The sequence below is a fragment of the Silene latifolia genome, unplaced genomic scaffold, assembly GCF_048544455.1.
Source record: "Silene latifolia isolate original U9 population unplaced genomic scaffold, ASM4854445v1 scaffold_134, whole genome shotgun sequence".
NCBI lineage: Eukaryota > Viridiplantae > Streptophyta > Magnoliopsida > Caryophyllales > Caryophyllaceae > Silene > Silene latifolia.
This window is the reverse complement of record NW_027413133.1, coordinates 971583-991673: the sequence shown is the minus strand read 5'-3', so window position 1 is coordinate 991673 and position 20091 is coordinate 971583. Positions and strand designations below refer to the sequence as shown.

The following is a 20091-nucleotide window of genomic DNA, read 5'->3' as shown; positions in this document are numbered from 1 at the left end:
TAGGATGAGTTCAATTCATAGATGTTCGCAAATTAAACGAAGATTTCAACTAGAAAGCAACAACAGTTTTTAATCATCTACCAAATCCAATTAAAATAACAATGTTTTTCCAACAACTTCACCAATCTGCTACTTATCCTTTACGCAATCATCCTCTACAACGGCCCCTCAGCTCCTTTCTTTGTTGCCAACCTTGTGCATCTTACATACACGCTTTTGTTTGAATCTCGTGGTTGCTTAGGACAATGCACTCTCCTTCAATCTCCTCACGAACCTTCTCTTCAACAATCGGGGTGACATTAGCTTGCTTTTCCACTTCTTTAGTTTTAATCTCATGTAACCTTGATACAAGTTCCAAATCCCGCTTTGTCATCATCCAATTCACCAAACGTGGCTATAAAAGAGAATATCATGAACAAACAATTAGTTTAAAATTGATCACATTATATGGTAATTAATCAAAAGCTACAAATAGTTTAAAATTGGCCACATTATAATACTAATATGATACAAAATACCAATTATAATACAACTATAATAGTAGATAAAATACACCATCAAAAGAAATACTACTTACTCCACCAGAATGGTCACAAACTACTCAAAATAATACAACATATTGGTAATTAATCAAAAACTATACATAGCTTAAAATCGGTCACATTTTATGCTTATCCAAAAAATGGTCACTAGTTGAATCAGAATGGTCACAACCTTCTATTAATATGGTACAAACAAAAATCCAAACAACAGAAAATAACACAATTCTATGGTAATTAATCAAAAGCTACAAATAGTTTAAAATTGGTCACATTATAATCTTAATATGATACAAAATACCAATTATAATTCAGCTATAATAATAGATAAAATACACAGCCAATAAATAACTACTAACTACACCAGAATGGTCACAAACAACTCAAAATAATACAACATATGGGTAATTAATCAAAAACTATATATAGCTTATAATCGGTCACATTTGATGCTCATCCAAAAAATAGACACTAGTTGAATCAGAATGGTCACAACCTTCTCGTAATATGGTACAAACAGAAATCCAAACAAATGGCCACAAATTTAATAATAATGGTCACAAACAATGTAAAACAACTACTTTTAATCAAATGTTAAACTATATAAAACTTAATTTTGGTCACTAAGTAGAATTGAATGGTCACAAACTACTCAAAATAACAGAACCCTTTGGTAATTAATCAAGATCTATACATAGCGTAAAATTGGGCAGATTCTTTTTATGACCAAAAAATGGCCACTACTTTAATCAGGTTGGTCACAACCAAGAAAAAGGTAACACAAATTTTAAGTAATTAACCAAATTCTACATACGGTCAAAAATTACTTACAACTTTAATCAGAATGGTGAAAAAACAATGTAAAATAACTACTCCTAATCAAATGTAAGCTATATAAAACATAAATTTGGACACTAAATAGAAAAGAAAGGTTACAAACATTAAAAAAAACTACTACCCAACAAATGTTCCAAAACTTGGTCACAATTAAATCTTAAAAACGTACAAAACTAAAAAGACGTCACATAAACATTTTTAGGCACTAATAGCGACTAAGTTCAGAAGAATGGTCACAAAAAAAAACAAATGGTCACAATGTAATCTAAAGAGGTTAAAAACCCAGTTACATTATCAATCCGTAGATGGTCACAAAAAAAAAACAAATGGTCACAATATAATCTAATGATGGCCACTAAATTGATCAAAATGAAGGGACAAACAACACAAAATTAAACACAATAAACCCAATAAATAGTCAACTTACTTGATCAGAGCTCCATCCATAGATACCACCATCTTACCATCTCGTCTTCAATTCACCGGAGCTTGTCTAACTTTTCGAGCAGGAACCCCATCTTCAGTTGTCGTAACAACCGCGTCATTTTGCACTGGTACCCTCTCTTCTTCTACGGCCGCCCCATCTTCAACTATCCCGGCTTCTACCACCTCGACTTCAGTTTCTAAGGTTTTTCCTTTCATCGAAATCGGACTTCCAAGATTACCTTATTGTGTTAACAAATAATACAATAACATGCATTTTTATACATTTTCAAAAAAAAAAAAATCCAATTGACAAAATTGAACAACAAACAGACCAGACCGTGGTAGTTCCACGGCTTCATCCGCTACACTAGATCTACATGTAGTTTTTCTCTTATTGTTATTTGTAGCTACTTTTGTTGGAATTTCGTCTCCTTAAAACAAAAACAAAAACAAAAACACAACCAACAATTTTAAGTATTATGAAACTACATACAAATTAATTAGTACTATTAAATTACTAAATCATACCTTCAACATCACTAGAGACTGCTTCACCCGCGCCCTTTCTTGCTACCCCTTTTCACGCGCTTCATCTCTGGAAAATTAGACCCAATTTTTCGGATCTGCTTTTTGGGGGAAGAAAAAAGCTAGGGTTTATGGAAGTAGAGAGAGAAGAGAGAAAAGTGAGTAGAGAAGAGAAAGCGTGCGTTGTTTAGTTTTGGGTGAATCGAAAAAATAACGCGATTTTAGGAAGGAATATAGAAAACAATATTTGTTAATTTGTTTCCCTTTTTAAAATTATTTAATTTCTCAAAATTATACCCAACCAAATTCTTCTTAAATGATACCAACTTGACCCGTTTCACTATAATAACGGATATATCTGTTATACAGGAGACTAATTGTATATTATAATATAAAAACAAACCCACCATAATATTTTATCGTATTTCTAATATCTGCTAGCATACCCATATCCGGCCCATATAATAGAAAAATGGTATTAAATCGCAATGAGAATTTGTGCACTAATATTCATTTTAGCTATGGATAAAAAGTGCAACATCATGTCAGCAAAACTAAAAATTAAGACGCAATGTTAGTAGTTAGTCTGATAGTGTACTCAATAATTCTATGAGAGTGCATACTGAAAACAATACTCCGTATTTGAAGATGAAAACTGGCCATTATAGCAATATTAGTCTGAAAGTAGTGACTCAAATCTATCTATCTATATAAAACTATAATAGAGGAACCACTACACATGAAACTTGACACGTGTCACTTCTACATTAAAAGTTTTCCCGCTCAGTTCAATGCTATGCGTCTAAGTATTGAACCCTAAAATTTTCTAAGCATACATTTTTTTAGCCGACACCACTATTCTCTTCATATTCTCTATTTCTCTCTGCCTTTACTTCGCAGTTTCCACTCATTTTCGAAATCAAATCTTTTGCAGAAACTCCAACACGTATTCTCCAAGTAAGATTGTGGAGGAATCTAATTGAGGGATGATGGAGTTTCAAGCTAATTGCATCACTTACCTTCGTATGGTTTCATTTTTATATGTTTTTATGAATAATTGAATTTCTATAGAGAAAATTGTTGATTTATATGTATCTTTTTATTGTTGTATTTTTACTGATTTATTAATGCTCCGCTTCCTAAAATTTGTTGCAGAATACAACTAACATGAAAGAGTTAAGATGAATCTAATAGCGCAAATCGCATTCTGATGGAGCTTCAACTTAATTGCATTTATCACGCTGGTATGTTTAGTTACTCCTCTCAATTGCCTTTAAATTGGTTTTGATAGGTTTTTGCCAGATTTTTACTACGACTGATCAATTGGTTATTTTATATTTGCTTCCATTTTTTACGATATCTAATTTCTCCCTTATTATAATTTTCAAATTTTGATTGATTTGGGTTCTATACGCTACTTATTTAAGTTGTATGGAGTATTAGTACATATTCTTTAATTTTTATGATTATTTTATATTTTGAATTTTATTTTTTAAATTGTTTTTATGAATGACCATAGTAAATTAGTAAGTCACAAAGTTGAATGTTTTTACTGTAATCCACGCATTTAACTAAAGGATTTTTTTGCTTTACCAATTTTATTTTACGATTTAACTGTTATCTTGGGGATTATATATTGTTATGATTTGATATCTAAGAGGAAATATGATCATTCGTTTATTAGCATGTACAATAGAGAAGATTATGCCCCTCTTAGCACTCTCTCTCCTTTAAGAAGAGATCATTTCTATCATGGAACTAATGTAGAGTGTCTTTTAGTATGAGGATGAAGAAGACTCTCTAATTTTAGAGGAAGTTTTGTTTTGGCCCTTGTGTCATTCAACCAATCAATATTTGTCATATATCATCATTTTCTTATATTTTTTTTTTAAAATTGAAGGTTAGAGTGTAGTGGTTAATATTAAGAGAAAGAGAAAACTCTCTATTGTGGAAAAATATCTATATAAAACTATAATAGAGGAACCATTACACATGAAACTTGACACGTGTCACTTCTACATTAAAAGTTTTCCCGCTCAGTTCAATGTTATGCGTCTAAGTATTGAACCCTAAAATTTTCTAAGCATACATTTTTTTAGCCGACACCACTATTCTCTTCATATTCTCTATTTCTCTCTGCCTTTACTTCGCAGTTTCCACTCATTTTCGAAATCAAATCTTTTGCAGAAACTCCAACACGTATTCTCCAAGTAAGATTGTGGAGGAATCTAATTGAGGGATGATGGAGTTTCAAGCTAATTGCATCACTTACCTTCGTATGGTTTCATTTTTATATGTTTTTATGAATAATTGAATTTCTATAGAGAAAATTGTTGATTTATATGTATCTTTTTATTGTTGTATTTTTACTGATTTATTAATGCTCCGCTTCCTAAAATTTGTTGCAGAATACAACTAACATGAAAGAGTTAAGATGAATCTAATAGCGCAAATCGCATTCTGATGGAGCTTCAACTTAATTGCATTTATCACGCTGGTATGTTTAGTTACTCCTCTCAATTGCCTTTAAATTGGTTTTGATAGGTTTTTGCCAGATTTTTACTACGAGTGATCAATTGGTTATTTTATATTTGCTTCCATTTTTTACGATATCTAATTTCTCCCTTATTATAATTTTCAAATTTTGATTGATTTGGGTTCTATACGCTACTTATTTAAGTTGTACGGAGTATTAGTACATATTCTTTAATTTTTATGATTATTTTATATTTTGAATTTTATTTTTTAAATTGTTTTTATGAATGACCATAGTAAATTAGTAAGTCACAAAGTTGAATGTTTTTACTGTAATCCACGCACTTAACTAAAGGATTTTTTTGCTTTACCAATTTTATTTTACGATTTAACTGTTATCTTGGGGATTATATATTGTTATGATTTGATATCTAAGAGGAAATATGATCATTCGTTTATTAGCATGTACAATAGAGAAGATTATGCCCCTCTTAGCACTCTCTCTCCTTTAAGAAGAGATCATTTCTATCATGGAACTAATGTAGAGTGTCTTTTAGTATGAGGATGAAGAAGACTCTCTAATTTTAGAGGAAGTTTTGTTTTGGCCCTTGTGTCATTCAACCAATCAATATTTGTCATATATCATCATTTTCTTATATTTTTTTTTTAAAATTGAAGGTTAGAGTGTAGTGGTTAATATTAAGAGAAAGAGAAAACTCTCTATTGTGGAAAAATATCTATATAAAACTATAATAGAGGAACCATTACACATGAAACTTGACACGTGTCACTTCTACATTAAAAGTTTTCCCGCTCAGTTCAATGTTATGCGTCTAAGTATTGAACCCTAAAATTTTCTAAGCATACATTTTTTTAGCCGACACCACTATTCTCTTCATATTCTCTATTTCTCTCTGCCTTTACTTCGCAGTTTCCACTCATTTTCGAAATCAAATCTTTTGCAGAAACTCCAACACGTATTCTCCAAGTAAGATTGTGGAGGAATCTAATTGAGGGATGATGGAGTTTCAAGCTAATTGCATCACTTACCTTCGTATGGTTTCATTTTTATATGTTTTTATGAATAATTGAATTTCTATAGAGAAAATTGTTGATTTATATGTATCTTTTTATTGTTGTATTTTTACTGATTTATTAATGCTCCGCTTCCTAAAATTTGTTGCAGAATACAACTAACATGAAAGAGTTAAGATGAATCTAATAGCGCAAATCGCATTCTGATGGAGCTTCAACTTAATTGCATTTATCACGCTGGTATGTTTAGTTACTCCTCTCAATTGCCTTTAAATTGGTTTTGATAGGTTTTTGCCAGATTTTTACTACGAGTGATCAATTGGTTATTTTATATTTGCTTCCATTTTTTACGATATCTAATTTCTCCCTTATTATAATTTTCAAATTTTGATTGATTTGGGTTCTATACGCTACTTATTTAAGTTGTACGGAGTATTAGTACATATTCTTTAATTTTTATGATTATTTTATATTTTGAATTTTATTTTTTAAATTGTTTTTATGAATGACCATAGTAAATTAGTAAGTCACAAAGTTGAATGTTTTTACTGTAATCCACGCACTTAACTAAAGGATTTTTTTGCTTTACCAATTTTATTTTACGATTTAATGTTATCTTGGGATTATATATTGTTATGATTTGATATCTAAGAGGAAATATGATCATTCGTTTATTAGCATGTACAATAGAGAAGATTATGCCCCTCTTAGCACTCTCTCTCCTTTAAGAAGAGATCATTTCTATCATGGAACTAATGTAGAGTGTCTTTTAGTATGAGGATGAAGAAGACTCTCTAATTTTAGAGGAAGTTTTGTTTTGGCCCTTGTGTCATTCAACCAATCAATATTTGTCATATATCATCATTTTCTTATATTTTTTTTTTAAAATTGAAGGTTAGAGTGTAGTGGTTAATATTAAGAGAAAGAGAAAACTCTCTATTGTGGAAAAATATCTATATAAAACTATAATAGAGGAACCACTACACATGAAACTTGACACGTGTCACTTCTACATTAAAAGTTTTCCCGCTCAGTTCAATGTTATGCGTCTAAGTATTGAACCCTAAAATTTTTTAAGCATACATTTTTTTAGCCGACACCACTATTCTCTTCATATTCTCTATTTCTCTCTGCCTTTACTTCGCAGTTTCCACTCATTTTCGAAATCAAATCTTTTGCAGGAACTCCAACACGTATTCTCCAAGTAAGATTGTGGAGGAATCTAATTGAGGGATGATGGAGTTTAAAGCTAATTGCATCACTTACTTTCGTATGGTTTCATTTTTACATGTTTTTATGAATAATTGAATTTTCAAAGAGAAAATTGCTGATTTATATGTATCTATTTATTGTTGTGTTTTTACTGAATTATTAATGCTCCGCTTCCTAAAATTTGCTGCATAATACAACTAACATGAAAGAGTTAAGATGAATCTAATAGCGCAAATCACGTTCTGATGGAACTTCAACTTAATTGCATTTATCACGCTGGTATGTTTAGTTACTCCTCTCAATTGCCTTTAAATTGGTTTTGATAGTTTTTGCGATTTTTACTACGATCGATCAATTGGTTATTTTATATTTGCTTCCATTTTTTACGATATCTAATTTCTCCCTTATTATAATTTTCAAATTTTGATTGATTTGGGTTCTATACGCTACTTATTTAAGTTGTACGGAGTATTAGTACATGATTCTTTAATTTTTATGATTTTCTGATATTTTGAATTTTATTTTTTAAATTGTTTTTATGAATGACCAAAGTAAATTAGTAAGTCACAAAGTTGAATGTTTTTACTGTAATCCACGCACTTAACTAAAGGATTTTGCTTTTCCAATTTTATTTTACGATTTAACTGTTATATTGGGGATTATATATTGTTATGATTTGATAACTAAGAAAAAATATGATCATTCGTTTATTAGCATGTACAATAGAGAAGATTATGCCCCTCTTAGCACTCTCTCTCCTTTAAGAAGAGATCATCTCTATCATGGAACTAATGTAGAGTGTCTTTTAGTAAGAGGATGAAGAAGACTCTCTAATTTTAGAGGAAGTTTTGTCTTGGCCCTTGTGCCATTCAACCAATCAATATTTGTCATATATCATCATTTTCTTATATTTTTTTTTTTAAAATTGAAGGTTAGAGTGTAGTGGTTAATATTAAGAGAAAGAGAAAACTCTATATTGTGAAAAAATATCAATCTATATCTATATCTATATCTATATCTATATAAAACAATAATAGAGGAACCACTACACATGAAACTTGACACGTGTCACTTCTACATTAAAAGTTTTCCCGCTCAGTTCAATGCTATGCGTCTAAGTATTGAACCCTAAAATTTTCTAAGCATACATTTTTTTTAGCCGACACCATTATTCTCTTCATATTCTCTATTTCTCTCTGCCTTTACTTCGCAGTTTTCACTCATTTTCGAAATCAAATCTTTTGCAGGAACTCCAGCACGTATTCTCCAAGTAAGATTGTGGAGGAATCTAATTGAGGGATGATGGAGTTTCAAGCTAATTGCATCACTTACCTTCGTATGGTTTCATTTTTACATGTTTTTATGAATAATTGAATTTCCGTTGAGAAAATTGCTGATTTATATGTATCTATTTATTGTTGTGTTTTTACTGATTTATTAATGCTCCGCTTCCTAAAATTTGCTGCATAATACAACTAACATGAAAGAGTTAAGATGAATCTAATAGCGCAAATCGCGTTCTGATGGAGCTTCAACTTAATTGCATTTATCACGCTGGTATGTTTAGTTACTCCTCTCAATTGCCTTTAAATTGGTTTTGATAGTTTTTTGCGATTTTTACTACGATCGATCAATTGGTTATTTTATATTTGCTTCCATTTTTTACGATATCTAATTTCTCCCTTATTATAATTTTCAAATTTTGATTGATTTGGGTTCTATACGCTACTTATTTAAGTTGTACGGAGTATTAGTACATGATTCTTTAATTTTTATGATTATCTGATATTTTGAATTTTATTTTTTAAATTGTTTTTATGAATGACCAAAGTAAATTAGTAAGTCACAAAGTTGAATGTTTTTACTGTAATCCACGCACTTAACTAAAGGATTTTGCTTTTCCAATTTTATTTTACGATTTAACTGTTATCTTGGGGATTATATATTGTTATGATTTGATAACTAAGAGGAAATATGATCATTCGTTTATTAGCATGTACAATAGAGAAGATTATGCCCCTCTTAGCACACTCTCTCCTTTAAGAAGAGATCATCTCTATCATGGTACTAATGTAGAGTGTCTTTTAGTAAGAGGATGAAGAAGACTCTCTAATTTTAGAGGAAGTTTTGTTTTGGCCCTTGTGCCATTCAACCAATCAATATTTGTCATATATTATCATTTTCTTATATTTTTTTTTTTTTAAATTGAAGGTTAGAGTGTAGTGGTTAATATTAAGAGAAAGAGAAAACTCTCTATTGTGGAAAAATATAGGAAAATAATAGAGGAAGAAGATGGAGATAGTGGAAAATGACGTGATTAAAAAGTGAATGAGGTGTCAAAAAATCGAAAGGGAGAAGAAAATTAAGAGAATCAAAAGCTCTTCTCTATAGCACATCCTCTTACAATATTGTTGATTATAAGGATGAGAGAGTAGTTTACTGTAGGAAATTGAATATTATAATAGTATTATAATTTTTCGATGGATTATTTCTAAAGGATATGATTTCGCCGTCAATCATTTTCCATCACATTTTACGTTACATATAAATCAAATTGATGTGATCTTTTAATATATTTTTTGGTTATTGAATTCGGAGTAAATATTAGAAGTGTATGTGGAATCAATCAAATATTGTGGGGTTGAAAACACAATCCTTTGCCAGATGTTCTCTTAATTTTGTGGCTACCAAATACTCCCCAAGGATTATTGTAATTCTGTTTTTGTATAATTTTTTCAATCTGTTGCCCCATTTGATAGGAGTTATATATTCAACAATGAAAGTTTTTAGACGGATACCCTCTCTTATACCAGTAAGGATCCTCTGTCCCACTTTTATGTCCCACATTGGGACACCAAATGGGACAGAGGATCCCCACTCCTCTTATACGGAGTATTACATTTACAAATCGATTTTTCGAATGTTTATCTCAACAGCAAAAGCTATTGAAGCTGCATATTAAGCCATCACAAACAAGTGGACATAATAGTCTTTGTGTGAGTTATCAATTTCAAAGAGTACGAGTATGTGAAATTCGGTACAAGAGTATTTTTACACTTCGTTACCCAGTATGCGTGTCCTTAATTCTTGGTCAAGTGCGCCTTCTGCATAATAAAGATCTTCTACACTTATTCCATTAAATTGTTTTGCGTCTTTTTACTTAACATTAATTTCATACATAAGAGTATCTATATTATAAGAATAGGATTTTGCTTGGTTTGTTAGTCATCAATTCCTATATTGTTACTCTTGGTCTTTCGCTGTTCTATGCTTATAAGTTGATTTTTGAAGTATTTTAAGAACAACAAAATGCCTTGATAAAGTTTGACTATAGTTCTCTGGGTTCTTGATCGGGGTTCTCTGTATTACAACATTTTTTTAGATCTTTTGTGCACATAAAGTTGCAGATTGTTTCATCGGTAATCCGTTTTTACAAATCTTATATACGTAGTATTATCATTTAATGATGTTGCAGGTTTTGATCTACTTGCTTTTTCTCTTTTATTGATCTATTCACAGTCCTGACATTATGTGATCTTCAGTTACTATGATTAATCTAATGTAGACCTTTTTTTTAAGGGTGTGTTTGGATAGGAAAAAAGGAGGGAAAGGGAGGGGAGGGGGAAGGAGGGAAGGGGAAGGAAGGGAAAGGAAGGGGAGGGGGAATGGAGTGTGGGTGTTTGGATACAATTTTCCTCCAAATCTTGCCTATTGTGGAGAGATTTTGATTAGGCTTGGAGGAGGGAAATTGAATCCCTCCAAATCTCTCCCTCTCCATTTCCCTCCACCCTCATTTACTATCCAAACAAGGGATTTTAGATCCCCTACTCTCCCTCCCTTTCTTTTCCCTCCAAATCACTCAATTCAAACACACCCTTAGTGTTATTCTTATTGTCACTTCTTCAGTTTATTGACATTGACGGTTGCTTCTTTTTGTTTCTTATGTGGAGACTCAAATTCATATTATGTTGCGCAAGATAAATTGAGTTGTATTGCTTTTTGTATATATCTTCAACTTTGAGCAACAGTGGAGACTCAAATTTTATTATCAGTGGTCAAATTGATCCCGGGAATTGAACTTTCATAGGGTGCTTAGTACCAAAAACTACGTTCTTTTGTTGTCAAAATCTTTAGCTTATTTTTATCGGAATTACTTTTTCACATACAAACTTTACTTTTTCATTAACTTGACATATCATACCCTTTTCCTAAACCTAAACAAATTAAGTCTACACACCTTTTTCCCTAAAATCGAATCCAATTGTTCTAAAAACTTGGATAATGGATTATAATCTTCAATTAGTGAAGTAATTTTGTTGTTAACAATTGTTAATATATTTTGTTAAAATTATTAGGGTTTGTTAATTAGTAAAATTAATAGTTTACTTGTTTATCAATTGTTATTAATAAAGGCGTGGTGATTTGGGTGGTGGACAGTGGTTCTGGATGGTGCGTGAGTTTGTAGCGTCGGCGTGAGGGTGATGCATTAATTGATTTAATTCCATCATCCATTCATCCGTACATTTCGTAGTATTGTACCAACATCATTCTTACCAAACTTCAATTCATTATGCCTGCCATTCCTTTATTTCCTTTTTTTTGTTTACAGAGTTTTTAGTGAGGTCGGCCGGAGCAACATTGGCCGGCGATTGGACTGACCGGAGCAAGGGGTGCTGAACAAAGTTGGTGTTGGTGGCGAAGGGAGATAAGGAAGGGAGAAAAAAAAATCAATTGGATGAGGGAATGAAAAAATGATAAGGGTAAAATTGTAAAAGACGTATGTAAAAAAGTAAAATTCGTATGTGAAAAAGTACGTCCCATTTTTATTTATGAATGCCAATTTTTCAAATTTTGTTGACAAAGAACATAAAGCAACCCAGCATTGTACTCAAATGCCCGTTTGCATTTATTCTTCTATGATTTTTCTCCTTATTTTTTAGCCCCTTACAAAATGAAGGTTCTATAGTTCATGATATCTTTATGTTTTCTATTTGTAACTTCATTATATAGAGTTAATACGAGTGATACTTTATAAGTTAGAAATGTTGAACCAGTTACCCCACGTCCCCACTGCCTCCAAGGCTCCTTAGTCCTGCCTATGACAAGGTAAGGGGTCCCATATAAAGTGTAAACTTAAAACAACAATAACCTTACCCAAGTGCCTCAATAGCTCCTGCAAATTGTGGGGTAAGGGGGGTTCGGATGAAAACAACCAAATTAAAAAATAGGAATATCCCGTTTCTACATTGGGATTCGCATCAAGTGACTTTGCAACCATTTCAATATAATATTTTGATCTAAGCAAAAGTTCAGCAGAACAGTTCAACATACATCGGGTGTAGAACCCCTGGATGAAGACCGACTGACTGGCCTAGAAGTAACCGTCTTTGGAGATGGCCGATCAAGCGAAAACCTTGGATTAGGCGAAGGCGAATCAGCATCAGATTTTAGTGATGTTGAGCTTACTAATTTTGCTCTAGGTGTAATTGTTGAAGGCTTGCTAACAGGAGTCTGAAACAGTCCAGTTCTACACATAATTCAACAATGTGATCATCAGACGTTGCATTTGTAGATCAGATTAAATTTCATAAAAATACACACAAAACATAAAAACTCGAAAAACAATTGTAGAAACAACAATGCCACTAATATAACAAGTACTACAGTCTACAAATGTATGGAATTCAACGGAACGGAGGGAGTAATACCCATGTTATACAAAAAATTTGGAAATGGTCAACAAAAAGTAGATCCAAACCAAAATTTGAATTCTTGATGCAGAATGTTATTCGAAAGATGCGGAAACAGAAGGAGAATAGAAATACCAGTCGAAGACGAAATTAGAAGCGATGAGAAAAAATAAACCCGAATGTAGTGCCGTGTATAAACCACTGCCTTGAAAACTATTTCTCCGGTACGACCGTGGTGGCGATCAGCTAGTGCCGGTAGTTCCCCAAGGTTAACACTACAGCCTCCACGCAGTTCCGCCCACTCGGAACTGAGAGACTTGGAACGAAATAATAGTAAAACTTTACCCAGAAATTTATTAGAATTGAGCAAAAGAGAAAGAGAGAAGGTAAGTGTGATAATTGATGTGTATAAACTGAGAGGGGTTGCTCTATTTATAGAGCAAAAACGGTTCCCCATAATCAGAGGTCAAAGACGTGATTAGTGGAGATTAAACAGCTCCTTAATCGCCCACTAACAGTCTTATTTGACTGATTCTCAAAGCAGTTAGATACACAGCCCACTTCACACTCAAAAGCCCAAAAAGGTAAAAGGGGGCCAAAGCCTTTGGCCCGCACCGCAGGTGCTCTACCCGAGCCCGAGCCCGAGCCGGGCCGGGCCGGCGCGCGCGCGCGTGTGTGTTTGGGCCCATACCCACAGGCCCATCACTCACCACAAAAGCCTCCTTGGACCAATCTCTTAGCCCATCAGTAGAAGGTAGCAATATAAACAACAAAAAGGAGGAGTTTCCCACCGATGTGGGACAAACTCTCACAACTATTGTTGCTTTTCAATGCATCACTTCCAACAATCCCCCACTGATGGAGAAGAAAAGAACTAAGAAAAAACTGGGTAAAGGAAGGATTGGATACTTAGGTATCAATATCTTTCGATTTGAATTGACACTTTAGTGCAATGAGGAAACAACTTACTTACAGCGAGAGAATATCTTGCGATTTGAATTCCTAGCTGAGCTTCGGTCGATACCCCCCACAACACATATCATACCTTCATATTAGGATCGTTCCGCGAAAGTGCAACGTGCTCTTTTAGAGTTATGCGTTTACCTCGGTACTAATAGATGTGTTCAGAAGACTTCTCATAGTCTAATGATCGTTACACCTACTTAGGTGACTCAAGTGCTTCTCAATAGCACTTCTCACATGAGTCATTAAGGACCTAAGTCCAACCTGGTGTATGATTCATCAAGTGCGTCTCAAAAGCACCACCGTAGAGGCTATGAATCATACAACGCCATAGAAATAGAAGCTTTAGACCTAGTCAAGTCTCACTCTTGACCTAAGGACTTAAGCCCCATTCCCCTCGACGTATCAACGACTAGTCTCCTAGCCAGCCCTTTAGTAAAGGGATCAGCAAGATTGTTTTCGGACTTCACATAGTCCAAAGCAATCACTCCGTTGTCTTGGAGTTGTCTAACTGCAGCGTGCCTTATTCGAATGTGTCTCTTCTTTGAATTGTAGACACTATTCTTTGCAACACCAATAGCAGCCTGCGAGTCACAGTGTAGGGAGACCGGTGTTAGCCGTCCGCCCCACACTGGTATATCAGCTAAAAGGTTTCTCAACCATTCAGCCTCTTGTCCTGCCAACTCAAGAGCTATGAACTCAGATTCCATGGTAGAGCGTGCGATACAAGTCTGTTTAGAGGACTTCCACGATATAGCACCTCCACCCATGGTAAAGACATAACCACTAGTAGAACATATCTCATCGTTACCTGCAACCCAGTTCGCATCACAATATCCCTCTAACACAGCAGGAAATTTACTATAATGCAAACATAAGTCAACTGTTCCTTTTAGATATTTTAGTAAACGACGAAGAGCATTCCAGTGTTCATTACTAGGGTTATGTGTATAACGACTCAGTCTACTAACTGCATAAGCAATATCTGGTCGAGTACAGTTCATTAAAAACATCACACTACCTAGGATTTTAGCATACTCTTCTTGGGAAACACTCTTGCCCAAGTTTTTACACAAGTGTACACTAGGATCATAGGGTGTTCTAGCAGGCACATCATTAAAGCAGTTAAACTTTCTCAACACTGTACTTTTTCAACATAATGAGATTGACTTAGACAGATTCTATTGGGGTTTCGGATGACCTTAACTCCTAGGATAACATCAGCTTCTCCTAAGTCCTTCATCTCAAAATGTGATGACAAAAATTCTTTGGTTCTAATTATCACCTCTAAATTATTACCAAGTATTAACATGTCATCAACATAAAGGCATATAAGAACACAATCAGATTCTATTACTTTTGAATAAACACATGAATCAGAATTGTTAACCACATAGCCATTACTTATCAAAGTGTTGTTAAATTTCTCATACCACTGTTTAGGTGCTTGTTTCAGTCCATAAAGTGACTTGTTCAGTTTACACACTTTACTCTCTTGACCCTCAATCACAAAACCTTCAGGTTGAGACATATAGATCTCTTCCCTTAGTTCACCATTCAAAAAAGCGGTTTGACATCCATCGATGTATAAAAAGGTTATGAATAGCGGCTAAGGCGACAAGAGTCCTAATGGTCGAAATTTTGGTCACAAGAGAGTAAGTATCAAAATAATCAATACCTTTCTTTTGTGTAAAGCCTCTAACTACAAGTCTAGCTTTGAACCTCTCTATTGTACCGTCAGGTCTCATTTTCTTTTTAAAGATCCATTTACTCGTAATGGGTTTACTACCTTTAGGTAAATCAGTCAACTCCCAAGTCTGATTTGACACAATAGAGTCAAGTTCACTTTTAATAGCATCTTTCCAAAAATTAGCATCAATGGATTTCATTGCCTCACTATAGGTTTTTGGGTCATCTATTAAAAAAGTGAAACAAACTCATCACTAGCACAAACAAAGGTATCCTAGTTCGACAACATAGTTGTATCATAATCATCACCAAAGTTCTTTGGGCATCTAGGTCTTTTACTTCTTCTAGGTTCAACAGAAACATCAATAGAAGTGCTAGCACTAGCATGTGAAGACATATCAGAAGATGCAACAGGTAAACTAGGAGATGGTACAACAGTTTTATGAAAAGGAAAAACATGCTCAAAAAATTCCGCATCTCTAGCTTCAGATATAGAACGATCACTCAAAGACATAAATCTATAAGCAGAGCTATTTTGAGCATAACCTATAAACACACAGTCATAGGTCTTAGGTCCAACGGTAGGTCTCCTAAAATCAGGTAAGCCCACTTTAGCCAAACACCCCCATACTCTAAGGTAACTTAGGTTAGGAGGATAGCCCTTCCAAATCTCATAGGGGGTCTTGTCAATTTTCTTATGAGGTACACGGTTAAGAATGTGACAAGCAGAAAGTATTGCTTCCCCCCACATATCGTCAGATAGGCCAGAACTTAAAAGCATAGCATTCATCATTTCTTTTAAGGTTCTATTTTTACGTTCAGCTACACCATTGGATTGGGGTAAGTAAGGTGGACTAGTCTCATGTATTAAACCGTTTGCAGCACAAAAGTCAGCTAGATAACTGGATTTATACTCACCACCTCTATCAGACCTTACCCTTTTAATTTTTCTGTCAAGTTGGTTCTCAACTTCATTCTTAAAATTTATAAAAGATTATTCTGCTTCATCTTTAGTCTTAAACAAATAGACACGGGTGTATCTAGAACAGTCATCTATAAAAGTAACATAATAATTCTTGCCACCTCTACTTGCAACATTTTTGAAGTCAGCTAGGTCGGTGTGAATTAACTCAAGAAGACTCGTGTTCCTAGTAGTCACAGGTTTACTAGGCTTCTTTGTAAACTTAGCCTCAACACAGCTAGCACATTTAGAGAATTCTTGACTCGTCAAACTCGGAATTAAACTCATAGTTTTAAGTTTTTTAATGTAATCCACATTCACATGACCTAACCTACCATGCCAAACATCAATAGACTCAGCAATATAAGCAGAAGAAGATGCAATATTATTAATAGCAAAATCAGAGTTCAATACAAAAAGACCCCCAGAAAGATAACCCTTGCCCACAAATTCCCCATTACGCGACATTACCACCTTGTCAGCCTCAAAAACAAGTTTCAAACCAGCTTTGTTTAACAAGGCACTAGACACAAGGTTTCGACGCAATGAGGGTACAAATAAAACATTACTGAGAGCAAGTGTTTTCCCCGAGGTGAGTTTGAGAAAGATCTTGCCTTTGCCTATGATCTTTGCAGATGAAGAGTTACCCATGTAGACGCATTCCCCATCAAAGAACTTCCTCGAACTCAAGCAAATAAACCCCTATCAAAGACAGAGAGGTGTCTCGAAGCTCCGGATCAAGACCCATTCAAAGAACATTACCCACCGTTTGCTTCCACAACCACAAATTTGCAATAACGTCATCATCACAACAACATTGGCCTCAGCAGATTTCTTCTCGTAACATTGGTAGGCTTTGTGCCCAGGTTTTCCACAAACATAGCGAGACAATAGGACCCTTAGCAGACTTTACTCAATCTTAGGAATCGGTTTGGTATGCTTCCCCGACCATTCTTCTTTGCAGACCCTGGTTCTTACCCCCGACCAACCTTGGCCTTACCCTTACCCTTATATTTCTCGATAAGACGGACCACCGTACTCAACCAAATTAGCTTTTACAAAATAGAATACCACGATTGACTAGCAGAAGGTCTTTAAGGCGATTAGCCTCCTCGGTCCTCATATGTCCTATAAGTTCCTTAAGGGACAGGTCTTTCTTTTTGTGCTTAAGTTGGTTTCGGTAATCAGACCAAGAGGGAGGGAATTTCTCTAGCAGAACATTAGCTACGAAAATATCATCAAGTTTCATGCCTTCATTCACAACATCAGCACATAAGTTTTCATAGACATGGACTTGATCCATGATAGGTTTCCCGTCAACCATTTGAAATCCCAACCATTTTCCCACAACATACTTCTTTTTCCCCGCATCATCAGCCCCATACTTAGTTTCTAAAGACTCCCAAATAAACTTAGCAGACTTATTTACAGCAAATAAGTCAAACAGGTGTTTGTCATATTATTCGAATATGCCACCTAGCAGTTTTGTTGTCCTTTACAAATTTCGCAATATCCTCTTCATTGGACTTAACATCTTTAGCAGCAGGGGGGGTCGTCTCAACATCTGTAGGGGTGATAGGTTTAGGCGGGTCATTAAATAAAACATAATCAATTTCTAACTGCTCAAAATACATCAATAATTTCTGGGACCAACGCTTATAATTGTGACCGTCAAACGACTCCAATTTCGCCAATTCAGGAACAATTTTCGACATAACAGACATAGTTACAGCAACTAAATAGTTTTCAAATTGTTATTCGAAAGATGCGGAAACAGAAGGAGAATAGAAATACCAGTCGAAGACGAAATTAGAAGCGATGAGAAAAAATAAACCCGAATGTAGTGCCGTGTATAAACCACTGCCTTGAAAACTATTTCTCCGGTACGACCGTGGTGGCGATCAGCTAGTGCCGGTAGTTCCCCAAGGTTAACACTACAGCCTCCACGCAGTTCCGCCCACTCGGAACTGAGAGACTTGGAACGAAATAATAGTAGAACTTTACCCAGAAATTTATTAGAATTGAGCAAAAGAGAAAGAGAGAAGGTAAGTGTGATAATTGATGTGTATAAACTGAGAGGGGTTGCTCTATTTATAGAGCAAAAACGGTTCCCCATAATCAGAGGTCAAAGACGTGTTTAGTGGAGATTAAACAGCTCCTTAATCGCCCACTAACAGTCTTATTTGACTGATTCCCAAAGCAGTTAGATACACAGCCCACTTCACACTCAAAAGCCCAAAAAGGTACTGAGAGACTTGGAACGAAATAATAGTAGAACTTTACCCAGAAATTTATTAGAATTGAGCAAAAGAGAAAGAGAGAAGGTAAGTGTGATAATTGATGTGTATAAACTGAGAGGGGTTGCTCTATTTATAGAGCAAAAACGGTTCCCCATAATCAGAGGTCAAAGACGTGATTAGTGGAGATTAAACAGCTCCTTAATCGCCCACTAACAGTCTTATTTGACTGATTCCCAAAGCAGTTAGATACACAGCCCACTTCACACTCAAAAGCCCAAAATGGTAAAAAGGGGCCTTTGGCCCGGTCTACCCAAACCCAAACCCGAGCCCGGACCGGGCCAGCGCGCGTGTGTGTTTGGGCCCATACCCACAGGCCCATCACTCACCACAAAAGCCTCCTTGGACCAATAGCTTAGCCCATTAGTAGAAGGTAGCAATATAAACAACAAAAAGGAGGAGTTTCCCACCGATGTGGGACAAACTCTCACAACTATTGTTGCTTTTCAATGCATCACTTCCAACACAGAATTCTGAATTGGGTTTCCACAATTTCATCAGAATAATTCAAATAATCAACCAATAACAATCTTATAAGAGATACAGTACATTGTAAATGCAGTAACAGTGTAACACCCAGAAAAATGCAGTAATTAATCAACAAAATTCCTGGATTTCTTTCCTTCTCTGTCTTCAAATTCTTCTGAATTTCAGTTAAACCTAATTAATCAACAAAATGCATACACTTTTAGATTTAAAAATGTGTTATTGTAACACACGCACGGGGTAATATTTTTATGAAGAAAAATTTCAACATATTATCGGATTGATATGCCATAACAATTCACTTGTTTCAGCTTCGGTGTCCTGTCTCGTAAATTTTGTAAACCCAACAAAAAAATGTCATCTTTAACATTATCATATCGAGCTAATCGCCTCTTATTTTTAAATCAAGAGAGTCTACAGCCTGAAACTTGTGACTTCAAATGAATGGAGCACCTAGTAACCTGTCAATGTTTAATACAATTAACGTATTAGAAAAGTTCGTGACCTACAACAATCAAAGAAATACAAGTAACCACAAATTCAATTTAATTTTATTTGTGTTGGTTGAAGGAATATAAGATTTTATTTGTATTAATTGAAGAAATATAAGATACACTTTGTGTTTAAGGTTCTATAACTAAACAAAAATAATTTTTTAAGCATTAGTATATTTTAAAATGCTTTTACATATGCCCGTGCAATTTTACACGGATTTTAAACTAGTACAATAATAAAGCAACAGAGCAATACAACCCAAATATAGTCCACAAATACAAATTAGTAAAGAAATTTGTAACTTCAAACTAAACTATCCAATATAACTGAATCCATTTTTGAAATAATGGTCAAAAATAAAATATTTGTCGTTTTGGGTCGGTTTTGAAAATATTTGTCAAAATGGTGTCCACGTAGGCTCGGAATTTCTGGACCTAAAACACGCCACTACCAATGGCGTG

General features: G+C 34.4%; 1 long non-coding RNA gene across 1 annotated transcript; it reads left to right on the top strand.

The window, feature by feature from the left end:
• Positions 1-9848: 9848 nt before the first annotated feature.
• Positions 9849-11875, top strand: LOC141637700 (uncharacterized). The gene is made up of 2 exons (XR_012541868.1): positions 9849-10045; positions 11659-11875. It is a non-coding gene; the product is annotated as an uncharacterized LOC141637700 (long non-coding RNA).
• The last annotated feature ends 8216 nt before the right edge of the window (positions 11876-20091 follow it).